The sequence below is a fragment of the Idiotropiscis lumnitzeri genome, chromosome 14 (genome assembly GCF_059441095.1).
Source record: "Idiotropiscis lumnitzeri isolate Australia: NSW breed Sydney's pygmy pipehorse chromosome 14, RoL_Ilum_1.0, whole genome shotgun sequence".
NCBI lineage: Eukaryota > Metazoa > Chordata > Actinopteri > Syngnathiformes > Syngnathidae > Idiotropiscis > Idiotropiscis lumnitzeri.
In genome coordinates this window covers 19079486-19090467 of record NC_142404.1, presented here as the reverse complement: position 1 = coordinate 19090467, position 10982 = coordinate 19079486, and positions in this window count along the sequence as shown.

The following is a 10982-nucleotide window of genomic DNA, read 5'->3' as shown; positions in this document are numbered from 1 at the left end:
AATTAGAACGCTAATCACAACCAAAGCCGATGATGAATCGGCGCTGGATTGACGCGCTTGATGTGCCGGCGGGACTTTGTGTTCCTGCCGCCCGCGCGGCACGTGGCCCAACAATGGATGACTCCCTCATGGTGACGCGAATGTGGCCTCTTACAAACATCGCATCCGAATTGCATCATGTACTTTTAATGAGGCGCATATTGGCCGCGGTTCAGAGCCGTTTCACAGCGACGGCAAAAAATTGCTCCGATGCGAATCATCGCTGTCCGGGGGGAAGCCGCGTTTGGATGTACGCTTCTTCATAAAGACGTTTAATGGGATGTCATCGGCATTGTACGAATTCTCGACCGAAGCGCGTTTCATTTGTTTTTGACTCGGCGCGCACGTTTAAGGCAAAATCCACATTATTTGTTTCACGCGCCGGCCAATCGGAGAGCACCGAGAGACGAGCGAGCGTTCACGCTCACGATGACACGGATGAGGTTTCTCAAAAAGCGTCATCATCGCAACAGCTATCGACAGATATTTACAAGCACAAATAGATTCTTTGTTCACATCAAAAGTTCCAATCTTGTGAGGGGAGAACGTTTAACAAGGGAAGAAAGTCTTATTTGAACAAGTGAATATTCTTTTTATTGTCATTTTCTCTTTTATTATGGAAAAGAAGTTTTATAGATGAAAAAAAAAAAAAACTTTATCCACGCAGCGAATTTGAGTTTTTAATTGGCCCAATTCGTACGTCGGGAGAAGTCTTTGCTTTCGTATGTTTTTCTGAATGCAAGTTTTTGGAGGACACCTCCATTGGTTGGCGTCTCGCGTTCGTAACTTGACCGACTGCGAGCGAGCACATCTTTTGGCATCCTTTCGCCAGACGCACGCTCGCTCATTCAAGCCATGCCAAGAGTGGGCAATTCATGGCCTTGAAGCTTTCTTGGCGTCGCTTTGCATTGAAGATTAGCAACTGGTTGGCGGAGGGGACGCCGACAGCAAACAAAAGCAATCGGCATGTAACATCATCATCATCCGAAAAAAAACACCCCCATTTGCTGTTTTGATGCCACTTCAAAAGGCTTTTTTTTTTTGTGCAACGGTTCATTTCCATGCACGTGTGGGTGTGCATGCCTGAAAGCAGGATATTTTGTTTGCACACATTGCGAGTTCTGAAATATGCTGCACATTCTGCTCCGCTTTTCTCACATTACAGCTCAAGTAACAACATTGAGCCAAAAGATATTTTGGAACGCAAGGAGGGCGAGTGCCAACCATTTTCGGCGTTCGCTTTAAAATGAAGAAGCAAAACGGCAACGTTGATGTCACACGCTTATACTTGTGAGCCGCCCACAAAGTCTTGCTTGCACGTTTGCCAGCGATGCCGCGCCACACTTGCCAAATGGCGAGCCAGAAGAAACCTTTTGCGAAGACGGCAGATGGCGACGATTGGCTTCAAGACAGCCCCGAGCGTCCGACTGCTGCTGCCCGATTCCTCCGGCGTGCCTTGGAGGGCCGAAAAAACATCCGCCGTTGACCTCCGACCGGGCGAGTGGTCAACTCTGAACCCGAGAGCGAAGTTTGCACTTTGGAAAAGGAAGGCGGCATTTGCTCGCATCCGCTGTTCCGTTTCGAGGAGAATATTTGTCGCTGATAATGAAGTGGAATGCGTGGGCTCGGTGTCCGCTGCGTGACGTGTCTGTTTGTGCTCTGCGACTGGCTGGCGACCAGTTGAGGGTGTCCAGCGCCCTCCTCCCGCGTGACCTTGTACAGGATAAGCCGCGTCGACGTCCGTGACGACGATATTTGTCAGCCTCCAATCAATACCTAATTGCAACCGTTCACGAGGTCGCGTTCCTAAATGAGCCTTTCTGGAAAGTCGCAAGAAAGTCACCGTTTAGTCCAAACAAATGCCGTGACGAATCTCGCCAAATCTTTTCGATTCACTTGGCGGAGAAAAGATGCCGTGTTTTTGATCAATTTGTGCAAGAAGACCAGTTTAAGTTCAGCGTCTCGTCAGATGATCGGCTCGTCTCGCGGAGTCGATTCCAATTTATGTCTGTCTGCCGCTGACCACAAAGCGGGGAGTTCCCGTTCGTTATCTCCACAACATTGGCCCTGAAATCCCATTGGCTCGTGACCGTCCAGTCAGGAGGTGCGTGAATGCCGTTGCTCCCAAAAAAAAAGGAAAAAAAGGCCGCCTTTTGACGATACAAAAGTTCTACAATACAATCCAACTTGAATTATAGATGGCATTTCACAAGAGCTGGAGCTGTGAACAAAGTTGAAAAATATTAATCAAGTCATGTCACAAAATGTGACACAAATGTCATTGCTAAGAGATGTTAGCATCTCGTATCTGAAGGCACCACTGCGCTGTCGTTCATTTATTAATTTATTATTTTTGAATGAACCTTCTGAATAAGCCGATAAATTTTATTACTCATGCCTTTAGAGACTAATTCCCCTCGTTTTTTTTCTGAGCTAGTCAAGTGTTCGAAATGTCGCAAAATAATCCTCGTCTGCCTGTCTATAGTTTATGCGACGTAGAATTAGCCACTTTCCATGTTCATTCTTTAATGTTTGAGGCAAAGTCATCAAGTGTCCATTTCATCAAATGTCATCGCTCATGTTGGTGCAACGGCATCACAAGAACCGATCCAGGACACACACACACACACACACACGACGGAGAACATGAAAACGATCTGTCAATACTTTGGCCACCCTGAGCCATTTCCAAAGTGCGGGAATGCCGAGCCTTTCGCGCCCGTCACGTTGGTCCCGAAAGAGGCTCAAGGCTCTCCGGGTGAAAATGGATCGCTGTGCGTCCGCCCCCTCAGTTTGCCAAGTCACTTGTGTCGGGGAGCACTTAACCGATGCCGTTTTCTCCATTCTCAAACTTGTTTCCTCACCAACAATTTGGTTCAAAGGAGACATTTTAAAATGGTTAAATATATATCGACGCTTTCGTGTTCGCTGTCCTCGACAGGTTTTTGCCAACTTCCTTACCAGACTAGTGAGGAGAGGAGTCACGTTAGCTTCGTGCTAGCTTGCAGCGGATGGATGAGATCCGTAAAAACACCCTCAGTTCTGTTGTTAGCAAGTGTGCGCCCAGGGATCCCGGCCGTTAAATTTGTTTTCTCTCTCTCTCTCACAACTCCAAGTAATTTGTCCAAAAAGCTTATGATTGGTTTCGACCAGAGTCAGCTGACGGAGACACGGAAGTTGCGTCACCAGAACCTCTTGTGCACTTGGACGTCTTCCCAGATCGGTGAAGACTGGAAGCGATCTTCCTGAGAACCCTCGTCAAACGCCTCGGGCAGTCAAAGGCCCTCATTTGCCATGTCTGCTCGCTTCACCTTTTCTTCTAATCGGTTCACATTTGTAAATTGCGAAGCGCAGGCCAGTTTTGTGAATCATCAGCAAGGTTCCAACGCGTGGAACGTTTCCAGGAGTCGTCTGGATCAATTCCAGGGGAAGTTCACCAGGGGAAATTTGGGGAATTGAGGAATATTAAAGGCCAAATGTTTGAAAATGAACTTGCTGTCATGGTTCTTATTCATTTGTGAGTTATATTGACGTCCTGCGCCAATAATTTACATTTTGCATAGTTTTGTCTTTGTCTGTCACGCAAGCATGAAAATGATTTTGACCAATCATATTTGCCAAATCGAAAATACTGGCCCCGGTCTGAAATCTGCGATCGAGCACAAAACTTCCTACTTACTAAAAGAAATTTGATCAAGCCATTCGAGCTCCTTGGCCACGATGCAACATTTTTTTTTTTACCCACAAACTCTAAAAACAAATGTGCTCATCAACGAATATCGTTCCACCTTTTTAATCAACAGTTGAAGCTCCTTTCTCAAATCCCCAACGTCTCCTTGCTTTTATTGTTAAATTGCTCCAAGTGTTTGGCGTGCCGTGGCCTTCGTTTTTCGGAGTTGATCTGCGATTTAATTTTGTCTTTGATCGTAAAAAGAAATGAATTTTGTTTCCTGCTCGCCCTTCCCGGGCCGCCGCCAGCACCGAACGGCGCTTTTAATAATGCCGAAAGTGGAGCCAAATTGTCACTAATTAGCGGTGGCAACGATCAGGGTCAAGTATGTCGTACTTGACGCAGGGCAAGTGAGCTGACGTCGCCACGTGAGGCGTCGGTTGAGAGTCAACTGGAAGGCCACCAGTCGGACTCCATTTGCATTCAAATGGAGACGGAAGCGACTCCCAGTGGGGGTGGGGGGGCGAGTCCACTTACAGGAACTGCACGGTCACTGTGACTCGCGTGCACGGAACATCTTGCCGGTCGTGAAGGGCAAAAGATTCTGAGAGTGGCAAAACGAGAACGGGAACGCTTTTCTCCAAATGAACGTTGCAGAACCTTTCAGTCGTTACTTTGCTTTCATTTGCGTTCCCATGACAACTCGGGGTGGCGAGGGAAGAAGGGCTCCTCCGTGTTGACAACTTTTGCAACACCTCTAAATGACTCGCGTTCCAAAAAGTGACTGAAGACAATGAAGAGACTTTTTGTGGCATTTTTGGAGACTCCAAACAAATTAGGGACAGTTCCCATGTGTGATCGTCACAAAGTCTTCCATGTGATACAAATGTCTCCTTGCGTGTCGCACTTTTATGCAATTTTTTTACACAGCAGTTACTTTGTCCAGGCCATCAATCACACAACCCCCCGTCAAATTTGTTCTTGCTCAATACCTGTAAATCTCCCACGCGTCTCTTTCGGATCGAAGAATGAATTCAAGTCTGCTTCCACATTTTTTGTTCGGCTCGGCGTTCCCTTTTTCCGGGCTATCGCGCCGCGATCTTCAGGTGGTGAAGCAGTTCGCTAATGACTAAAGTCTTTCAAACAAAAAAGGCGGCGGCCACAAACGTGTGACATTGAATGTCAAATCTTGAACATTTATCAAATGTCAAGTCTCGGTGAAGGTCACCTGCGCTCTTTTGGACAACAAAGCGGCAAGCTCAAGAGCGGGTTGCTGCCGATCGTTTGGTTTGCGCCCACGTCAGAAAATGAGAACAGAACATTTTGTTCTGGTACAGAGCGAGCCACGCAAAACTTGTTAAGGCAAAGAAAGGAGATGGACTCCAAATATCTTTCCATCATCATTCAGAATTTTAGCTTCAATGCTGCTTTTGGTCATGAATAAATCTGAAACATCATTATCTTTAGCAGGTTCATATTTGTTGCAGGTGTTAACTCACTGCCATTGACGGTTTAAGACGTCAAATATCCATTTTTTTTTTTACTTGGCTGAGTTAAGCATTTCTTAAATCAAACGCGTTTAACAAATGAAATGAGACGTACCGCGCAACGTCATGACACGTGATTGTGTTTACGGGTTTGATCTCACGTGTTATATTCAGATATTACTTAGTTTAAACGTGTGGAATTCCGTAGACTGTTCATGACCTGCACTCCACATTTGTAACACACACACACACACGCAGACACACACGCAGACTTGGTCAGTCTACAAGACTTCCTATTCTGCCAAAGACACAACAAAAGCGCTAAAGCACATCTGCCACATGGACAGGACGGCCAAAGACACAACGAGTTGGACGCAAGACATGCACAACCGGGGCTCACTTGGGACCAATCGCGAAAAACACACCGAAAGACACGACAATTTGAGATCTGAACACACACACACACACACCGAAGACAAAGTTGCAGGATGCCAAGCCTTGGATAAACCGTGGGACCAGATGGGGCTCAATGGTGTGACCTGGCCTTGGAGCCGTGAGACGGATTCAGAGAGGAAGAACAATTTCAACCGATATGACCAACGATATGTGTGAGGAACCCTAAATATTGTGAAGGGCTACATTATAGATTTCTTGCGGGTCTTGGTGAGGATAAAAAAAAGTGGCCCAGATATGTGACTTGTCCTATTTTCTGAACTCCAGAGAATTGAAGAGGCAATCGAAACAAATTGGAGTCGGTTGTTGAGTCTTTATTTGAACATTTTCCTACTTGAATGTAAAAACAAACACGCTTTGAAGTACATTTTGTGAATTAAGGGTTTATTTCCTCGTTGTTTGGTGACTCAATTCCGACAGTAGGATTGTGTTGATTTGTGATGGTCAACTCTGCTTGTGCGGAAGCTTTCCTTGCCTGTTTTTTCACTTGATCTCGTTTTTTTTTTTTGTTTTTTTTTTTTGCTGTCACTTCTCAGGGTTTTGTTAAAAAAAAAAAAAAAAAAAAAAAAAAAAGGTCCTGTGAGAAATTGGGACTCAAGAGAACAAAAGAACAAAAGTCTCTCTTTTGTTATTTCTTCGGTGCATCCGGAGAGTATTTGTAGCCTTTGGCATTTGGTTCCAGCCTCAATTTCAAATGGATTCTGCTCACTTCTTTTCGCCTCTTTGCCGTGACAGCAAAAAAATGAGCGAGGACATACCGCAGAGTCGATATGATTATTGATTATTTGCACGATTAATGGACATGATCCCGGAATACGTCTCGGTCAGTTTGCCGGTTGATGTCGGAAAAGACTCAAAGCCATCAAGTTAAGGAAGTTAGAGCTACAAGACAGGATTGTATCAAGCAAAGAGCAGAAGAGAGAATGGCAAAAGCAGATTTCCGTCATTGACAGACAGAAAAGTTTGAAATCAATGTGAACAAAAAGTTGGCCAAACTGACTTGTTGGTGAAGAAGAGCCTTTTTGGGTCAGAGACGTGACAAAGCTCGGGCGTGTCCCCGTATGGATGGAGAATAAACACAACCGCAGCACACGACCCATCATGCCAGAAGACACTCTTCAGTCAAAGGCACATCAGACCCAGATTTTTTATTTTTTTTTTTCAGTTTCACCAAAGCAGCACACCCGTCTCGATTGGAAATTTCATTTTTTCATATCTGGTTAGAAAGTGCAAAAGTTCTCACATACCCCCTTAAGTTCTGTGTCTTGTCAAAAAACAAAAATAATAATAATAAAATAAAATTCCTTCAAGACTTGTCTTGTTTAGACAAAAAAGAAAAAAAGAAACGGTGCTTGAGCTGATAAAACGAAAGTCATTTTTCAGACAGAATATGTAAGTAGCCTGTGAGACATTTTTCAAATCTATTTCCTTCACAATCAAAGCGATGAATCACTCCGAAAACATATCGCCCGCTTCACTTGCGGAGCCAAATCTCAACGATGACAAATCGATCTTCATGGATCATAAAGACAGCAAACTTCAACCTTTTTTTGTTTTCTGCCTTCAAAAAATGAATCGCTCATCGTTTGATTCTCGTTGAACGCATTGTTTTAAATACGGCTGTTTTTCAGCCAGCACCAAGCGTGATATTCTACAAAGGTAAACACGGCGAAAGGTCAGCTATTGACAGGACCCTGCTTAGGACGGTGACATTTGAGCGCCGTGGTCTACGTTTTAGTAAGTGCCCGCGATGCGCATGGATGAGCTTCACACATGGAAATGATGATGAGGGCTGCTTGGATTAAAAAAAAAAAAAAAACTGAATTCAAAAGGAACTAGCAATGGTGGTATTGGAGTAAAAATGAGATGCAGTGTGACTTGCAAATAATGCGAGTGCATCATGAAATAAACCACTGGAATGATTCGCTTCTAACCTTTTGTTGTACGGCTGTGACGTAGGAGAAAAAAACAAAACAAAGGCAGGACCAACCCGAGCACTAAAATGGAGCCCTGGAGGGTTCCGATGGGACAGCTGCTTTCAGGGCCCGAGCGCGATTGCGTCTCTAAGTGCTTTGACATCTTGATGCCATAAATAAACGTTCAAGCGGGTGGCTCTGTATTAGGCTAAACGAGGCTCTGCGTGTCCCTCTCAAGCCAGGAAATGCCCCCTTAATGGTCCACTAATGCCTTGATTGCATTACGTCAGCATCTCCGATTTCACGACGTAAAATGCTTTGCTGGATTTTGATGGAGCGGCCTCGGCCCGGGTGTGACTAATATTACCCAGCCTCCAGATATTCACAATATTTGCAGGTCCAGATTATGAACAGCTCCCATTATCTTTCGACTCACGACAAAATACTGATTCATCTCCAGAACTAACTTTGACAGCTCTAATACATATATATAATTATGATTTTTATGATTTATTTAATTTTTTTTTTTGTATCCGGATATGCGCTCAGCTAATAGTAAAACATAACGTCGACTAATATTCCCCAGACATTTCTTGTCTTGCATCGTTTATGTGGAGGAAATGGATCCACACAACGAGCGCTTGAGTGAGCCTCTCACACCCAAAGGAACTTCTTAGTGGTGTTAATGACGAAAGTGTGTTGTGGGGCGGGAGGGGGGGGAGGGCGTCTTGCTTTCAGCATCTCCAGTTCTGGAGTGGTCTTTCCGCCCCAGAAACGGCGACATCCATAGAACAGCAGACCACTGATTTTGTAAGTGAACTCATTTTCAACCGTGCAGGGAGAAGGAGAAGCCGGACGGAGCCCTCTAAAAAAAACAGTTGGGTTGACAAAAACAATTTGGGCTCAATCCTCTTATTGGGTCAATTTCTGGGTTGTTTCTGCAGAAAATAACCCCCCCCCCTCCCCCCACGTCGGATCAGATTTTGAGCCCAATTCCAACTTGCTATCAGTCGACAAAGGTCCAAGCTTTGAAAAGAGGTAACGTTTTAATTCCTACGGCTTTTACATGAAGACCCCGCAATCTGTTATGGACACGATCTCATGACGGAAAGACATTTTGTGGGAGTTAATAGCGACCCTGATGTGCAGCATTGTGCCAGCGGCTAAGTCCCACAATGTGGCGAGCAACACGTGAAAAATCACCTCGTCTCCACCGCGGCCGAAATGAAGCCCGGAGATCTTGACACCGAGTAAGGGAGGGAGCCAATAAATAACATCGGCATCAGCGCTTGGATTTATCCCCCTTTTGTCTCTAAGCTGCTCAGCGTCGGTGATAACGTCGCTTATGTTCGCAAAGCGGCTTTTGACTGATTTGGGTTGCAACTTCACGTGGAGAAAACGAATGCAGCTTTGGGAAACCGGAGCCGGTCTGAAGTGACGATGAACAAAATGTCGACTTTGTCCTGAACTGCTCACTCGACAAGATTTGAAACGGGGTGAAAACGACATATCACGACAATCACAAACAAAGCTGTCAAAAAAAAAAATGGATGCAAACCAATCCCGTTTGTTCGTTTTCATTGGATAACTCAAATCTGCTTCAACCTCGTCAAAAAACATCCGGTTCGTTTGTGGGTTTTCGTTGCATCGCTCTTGTGCTCAACGTAGAATAAATCGCAGTAATACTAAAAAACTATTGGACCGATCTTCAGCTATTCGGTGTGAACTTTTTTTTTTTTAGCTATTCCTGAAACGGGGAGGAGCTAAGTTTAGCCTGGGTTGTTAGTGGAGGTTTGAGAGTTTTCACCACTTAAATGAACACGCGCCCTTGACCATTCCCACCCAACCTAAAGAGGAATTGACCCCCAAGCTAGCAGTCGCCCGAATCAAATCACTAAATCATCAGCGACTTCCGTCATAAATCAACGTAGCCCGCTTGAATTCATCGTGCATATGTCATTTTAATTAATCAGGAGGATCTTTAATTGCTCGCTAGGTACGCAACATCGGCTGCTTACTATTGTGGAAATGCTAATCGTGCTTTAGTCCTCATTTCCCTCAACCCTTCGTGCAAAAAAAAAAAAAGAAGAAGACTGATGGTTTATCAGTCCTCGCTCTCAGATTGGCTCACTTAGTTCACGTGTGGCAAATATCCATCATCATTTCGCAGTGGCTTCTATTTTTCGCTCTAATCCCAAAGAGCATGCCAGGAGGCGAGGCTGGGGGGGGCGGTTGAGCGGAGGGTGAGTTGAGGGAGAATAATGCCGTTTCGGGAAAGGCCTTATTTAATTTACTGCAGGTCGATAGAGGTTCTCCAATTGCCTGCAGCAGATTAATAAGTAACCCACACGCGCTGTCCATCACTGTCCATCTCCCATTAGGCCTCTGAAATGGACGCCCAAATTGCTTGGCAAGGTTGACTCGGATGGAAAACACACTTTGCTCCCTTCTATCTTCGCCGCTCGCTGTTCATTTTCCAACTGTCTTTTGGTCGCCAATGTTTCCATTCCCGTCAAACTTGCATTTCATTAGAATGGAATCGCCTGCATGAATATGGCAATTTCATTTGTATAACACAAGCCCGGGATTTATTTCTTGAATTTTTGGGAGGTCGAGCGCACTTCCTTAGCACATAGACATCATATCAAATTGCAAAGAGCGGGGAAATTGTTACCGGAACAAATGGAATACATTTGAACGAGGACAGCAGGCACACTTTTCGCGCTTTGAACATCCACACAGCCGCCGTCTTTGGCCATTTCGGACCGAGAACGGGAATATTGGCCGGCCCAACAAAGATATAGCGATCCACCCAAATCAGCCTTTGGTGCGGCAAGAGGGTTGGCGCGGTCGGCGGTGTGACGATGATTGACGCAGCACAAAGTTAGGCCACCATTTTGTTCCTCTCATGCAGAGCGAGTGATTCCGTCCAAAAAGTTGCCACTGTTACTTTGTTTGACCGCACCGTGCACTCTTTTCCCATCCAGGAAATCTTTTTGATATGGTATTGAGCAGTTACAAATTGTTTTTCCATTCTCGTTTGTATTTGAATTATTGAATGTATTTTCTAACCATTGAATTTGAAAATGGTTTCAAAACGGCTACTTCAAAACCAAAAAATGGGAGAGCGTCATGACGATTGGTGAAATGCGTTTTCTTTTTTCCCTTTCATTTTAAAAGCAAGTCTGAGGCCTGGAATTCATTTCAATCGTCCAGCAAATTTGGTGTTGATCGTCCAAACCGGGTGCCGATTTTCCGTTGCGTGACTTTCAAACTCGCTGGTTGGGCTGCGCTGGCCTCCATGGCGTCCCATCGGCGCCACTGGTACCGATTCAAACGGATTCGCTTCATCTCGTTACGCGGCAAACATTTGATTCGTTTCGCTCGCAGTTGAGACGAGAAACGTGTTCAAAGACG